Source organism: Rhagoletis pomonella, unplaced genomic scaffold, assembly GCF_013731165.1.
Source record: "Rhagoletis pomonella isolate Grant_MI unplaced genomic scaffold, Rhpom_1.0 Rhpom_scaffold_00013, whole genome shotgun sequence".
NCBI classification, from domain to species: domain Eukaryota; kingdom Metazoa; phylum Arthropoda; class Insecta; order Diptera; family Tephritidae; genus Rhagoletis; species Rhagoletis pomonella.
The window spans coordinates 21,482,850-21,488,761 of NW_023458567.1; positions in this window are offsets into that span (position 1 = coordinate 21,482,850).

The following is a 5,912-nucleotide window of genomic DNA, read 5'->3' on the forward strand; positions in this document are numbered from 1 at the left end:
AGTTTAAGGAAATCCATAAATATGTTTATTGAGGTTATTTGAGGATGCACAGGAACATAACAAAATAACATGACTATATCTGCCGAGGGTGACCGCTATTCGAAAAAAATTTAAACATGGGCCTCCCGAGTGGCAGTAGGCAACTTTATGGATTAGACTACGGCGGGAAGAGCACTACTCAAAACTGAAAAAATTCGGAAAAATGCAAAAAGTACTAAAAAAATGTAATAATAAATAAGACCAAATGTGAATTTTTCACTGATTTTTATTTGTTTTACTTTTGATCTAAAGCACTTTATGCTTATTTTGCTTTGCTCTTTTTTAAATAAAAGCAATGTGTCTTTACTACGCTAAGAGTACCACTCAAATCCAAAAAAGTCAGATAAAACGCAGTAAAGTATAAAAAAAGATTCTTAAACAAAAGTGCAATGCCAAAATAAGATGAACCAGTTGAATAATCTTTAGAAATTAGAAAATTTTGGTTGAAAAAAAGAAGTACAAACAAAGGATTTCACAAACATTTATTGAAATATTACTATTTTTGAATTTTTCAGTGATTTTTATTTGTCTTATTTTTTTGTTGTTGCTTTAGAATAATATGAATAGCCTAAAGTTTTTGACTTAATAAATATTAAACAATAAGTATTTTTGAATCTAGTTGTGATTTTTTTATTAGTTTATTCAGTTACTCAATAGTTAGTTACAAAAAAAAGACGACTTTGAACATATAAGCATGTAGAACCTCAAGCTCAACTACATAAAAATAATTTTAATAACTTTGTCTAGCTGAGAATGAAAATTTGAAGGTTCTTTGTAAAAATATATGCAATATTTAATGATAACTTTAATTATTTTACCTAAAATAGGAGAAAAAACTGTAATAATCACATACAATTTAACTTTAAGTTTGAATAACCGTTAACAGTAGGTTAATCAAAAAATTATACGGCCGGTTACTCAATGTCTAGCTAGCACTAATCTCCGGTTAAACATAGTTATCGACGTTACCGCCTCCCTGTTACATGCATGGGGTCGAAGCCGTCGATAACGATGTTTAACCCGGTCCTAACAGACGTTTTTTGTAGAACGTCTGATTTCCTACAAAAGTGTGTATCGCATCTTTTAATGCGATAATACATAGCCGAGAAAGCAAATATCAAACTTGAAAACAGTTTTTTTCTAATTAATTTATATGGAAAATGGAACGCGCGCGATCTTTTAAATTTAATATTAAGGGTTGAGCTTTTAACAGGCATCTTTTGATGTATTTTTAATTTGTCAAGCTAATTAATTAAGCTAATAACTTAAAATAATTTAAACGGGTTAAGAAGGGCGTTTATTGAATATAGTTGCCACCTGTATAAAGTTGAATGCAAAAATTGTAAGGAAAATGTCAACCTTATCTTTAAGGCCATTTCTAAAACATTTTTGAAGAGAGTTGACACCTGTTTTAAAAATTCTAATTTATTTTAATCAAAAAGTTAAATAAAACATTACATTACGGGAGTCAATCGAAAGAGAGTTAGTATTGCTTTATCTGTTAAGTAAATATGTTTGAAGAGGGTTACCACATGTTTAAAAGGTTAAATTCATTTCGTTAATAAGAACTTGAGATATTATTTCGAAAAAAAAAAGCCGACGGTCGAGAAAATGTTGCTACACTTCAGAGATTTTGACTCACTGCAAACATAAAACAAACACATGTATGTATGTCCATTAGACCGTACCACCTTACTAGCAAATAAAAAAGTCTAAAGCAATTTGGCAAGGCAATTTTGAAAAAAAAAAAAGTTTTTTTTTTGGCCGGACCTATTTTTGCATATTTCGCCTATGTACTTACATACTTTCAGAAAAAAAACAGATTTTTTAAAAACACAGGCCGACAAAAATGGAAAAATTTGATGCGTCAAATGTTAAAGCTGTTTCTGATATAATTTATATAGATTTCGAGAAAAACGAGTTTAAAGTGTCAAAAAATTGCGTGGCCTGCAATATTTGAGAAGCTCCAGCAACAGAAACAACCCTTAACTTAGGCTTAAAAGGGGCATTTTGATCTGATGGTCAATTACAGTATTTTTTGAACAGCAAAAACTAATTTTGGCGAAGTTGGAGTATATACCGCAATTAAATAAAAGGTGATAGAACCTTTCACTAAGGCTTAAATTTGGGCTTGAACTTTCGGCTACAATGCCTGAAAATACTATCCATGCACCTGACCCCTAAGGTGACTTATAGTCATTATTATTATCATTATCACAACAAAAAACTGATTTTGACAATTTTGTTTTCAATAGCACAATTTTCCAGTATGTTTTATTGTTCAATAAATGACTATAAGTGACTAAGTTTCTTCTTAAATATTACAAAAACGCGATTTTTTACACCTTTACCTCGTTTTTTCTGAAAATCTGGAGCTGATGGAAACTTTTTACTTATAATAATAATAGATTGGCGCTTACACTTATGTCAGTCTTTGGCCGAGCTTCTCCTCCGATTTGTGGCATGCGCCTTGGTGTTGTCACACAAAGCGGAGGGACCTACAGTTTTACGCCGACTCCGAATGGCGATTGTATTTTTATGAGAAGCTGTTTTTCACGGCAGAAATACACTCGGAGGTTTGCCATTGCCTGCCGAGGGACGACCGCTGTTAAGAAAAAACCTTTTTTCTATATTTTTTTTGCGATGTTGATTAACTTTTTACTTACGGAATCTTAATCTGCACCAAAAATCTAACAAAAACTGCCTTACCATTTCAGTGTTGCCCTGTGAAATAGTTCTATTGCAATAATTGAAATAGTTAAAGTTGAATGGTTTTCGGTGAACTGCAATTTACTGATTTACCATTATGGTGGTACTTTAGATGTGTAAGTACTACAACTGGGTACTTGAGCTATACAATGAACTTGGAAATGAAGAAAATTTCCAAGAACATCATTATAGCCTACTTTGAGACCCAAATGTAAATTTCGAAGATATGACAAGAAATGTAGAAACGAAACCCCTTCGTTGGACCGAAAAAAAAACGGAATTGCCTTTGAATCGAAATACTAGCTGGGAAAAGTGAAGTGATTTTCAGTGATAGAATATCAGGGGTTTGGTTTAAAGTGATAAAAACTTGAGGTCTATGATCTCTGGAACAATAAAAATGCCTCCTCAATACGGGAACATCGATATATCACACTTTAAACTCCCACTGCAAATGTCGCAGATATGATGAAAAAGTACACTTTATGAAAGTAGTCGCAATCACAAGTGTAGTCGAACATCTTTTTAGGGTGGCTTTCATTTGAGTTTGTCTTCTGCGTTAAGCTTTAGTTCAGTTGGGTTACATAAAAACTGGGGTTTGCGAAATTTGTAGTTTATGAGATAAGGATAAGGGGTGCCACTCGGACCCCAAAATGAAAACCCACACAATAAGCCAAATTTACTAACCTTAAATCAAATTTTGTTAAATACTTTCCATTATACTGAAATAATACAATAAACAAGTGGAACAAATTTACAAAACAATAATTACATATGTAATTTACAAAAGGCGCGAGAAATTAAAAAAACTACCTTTTTCTCTTAAAGGTCAGTATACAGCTCTCAAGAAAAGCAAACGCTCCATATAAAATGACGTAAAGTACGCTGTTCTTAAGAAATTTGCTACGCTTTCTACTACGGTTTTCTAAAGTTTTTTTGTGAAAACAGAGCACAAGGCAACCCATGCTTACAACAGAAATATATGCCTGTTCCACCATTTCTTGAGAAAAGATCGAGGCAACAGGCTGGTGAAGTATCAGTTGTCAAAATTCCTTGGACACGCACATGAAATAATGTCAATTTTTTTCCTGACCGTTTTCTTGAGGGCTGCATACCAGCTATATAAAATAACTTCACTGTGCCTGAGATATTTATCAAGGTTGCCGACTACTATTAATTCAAGCTTTTGATAAGTATAACTCCTCTTTGATGAACAACCTTAATACTTACGTAGTACTTCCGCATAAATCCTCAATAGAAAAGGATGAAACCAATAAAAAAAATACTTGTTTATACACACACATCTTTATAAAACAAGTATTTTTTTATTACTTTCATCCTTTTATATTGAGGATTTATATATATATATATATATGTATATGTACGCATGGATATCAGTAGAATTCATATCCAATACATTTATGGATCAATTTATTGGGTGAAGTGTCGAAGTAGGACATTCTCGTTTTATTATCTAATCGAAACATTTACTGGTAAATTTAAATGGAAACTGACCACTCGTTTGCAAGGGTTAAATCAAATATGTACACTTACATATTTACATTCATTCATACATATATATGAAATAAAAAATTGGATACTATCAAGAAAAAAGGTCACTATTGAGTAATTTAATGACGTAAACGTGAGCTATTCATGGGCAAATAAAATATGGGCAGTTGGTATTTTGCCGGGATGGTATTGAAAAAACATAGGCAATTAGAAAATGAAGCAAGTCGAGGCAGTTGGAAAGTATGCTAAAGGATTATGTTTTTAGTGTGTGCTGGTTCTTTTGTTGTTTTGCGTTGAAATGTGACAATAATAAATGGATTTTGCCTCAGCATTTAACTTCGATAATGAAAGTGTACTTGTACTTATTTGGATAAATTGGAAATATTCGACAGCAGCTATTTACGGTTTTATTTAATGCTGATTTTCTTACTACAGGGCCAAGTATTTTGAACTTTTTTTACTACATACATATGTACGTATGTACTTATTGTTAGTGTACATCTATTTGTTAGCAAACGTAAATCTTGCTGAACACTGGACAGCTTTGAATTTTTTGTGAGGTAATCTGTTACTCGAATTGTTGATATGATTGCATTTCGTATGCGATGAATTATGTTTTTTTTTCATTTATTTATTTCTTAGAACTTAAATTGAATTAAATAGGCTATTTGTTATTACCGACAAACACAAAAAACACAATTTCAAAACTTTTTCATTTAGATGATACGAAAGTCGGAAATTAAAAGAAAGTCTCTCCCAAACAATTTATAAAAAATGGGTTTACGATTTTAGAAGAGTTTCAAGTTACAAACAAACATATATGGAGAAGAAAAGCGAATTTATATCCGCAGTTGAACATGTTTTCAGTTTTCTATCCCTTTTTAAGGCGAGTGTCGACTGCTATTGTGTAACTTGATCGACAAAAGGCTGTTTTTTCTGTTTTTTTTCTTTAGATGCTAAGGTTTTCAATATTCATTAAAATTTAATTTAATTTAATTTTTAAAATCAATAATCTGCTCGTCATTGCCTACCTCCGATCGACGCTTCTCATCCTTGGCCTAGTGGATTTACACAAAAATCATATTTTGAAAAGCTGACCACAGCTTCCTTAGGCGGTGTAGGAGTATGCAGTATATTCAGCTCTGTTTTCGGTAATTTTCTTTTTGGATTTGCTTCCTAAACAGATCTAAATATCTAAACATGCTACATAATTTTTTTACTGTTATATGTAAGTATTTTTTTGCCTTTAACCATATTTTCCCACGAACGCTGTGGTGGTCCCAAGCATGCTATAGCTTTCTATCTAGGTTTTGCCCGAATCCATTTTCCAAAATCGTGATGCTCTTACACAAGTTAAACCCACCGCGCAAGTTACATTTTTTGTTTACAACTTTAGGTCTGTAATTCAAGTAAAAATATTTAATATACAAATATTTAGCACTTTGAATGAAAATATCTTACTTTTTATCCATTTGTTATCACTCTTTTGGAATTTAATTCTTTTTTGATACTCCCACAACCAAAGAATGACAGTATAATATATGCAAGCCACAAGTTTTCTTAAAATTCTTATCTCATGTCACACTTATGGTAAAGAATCAAAAATTGCTGACCTATTAGAAATTTGTTCGAGCTTTTTTGTGGAAACTATAATT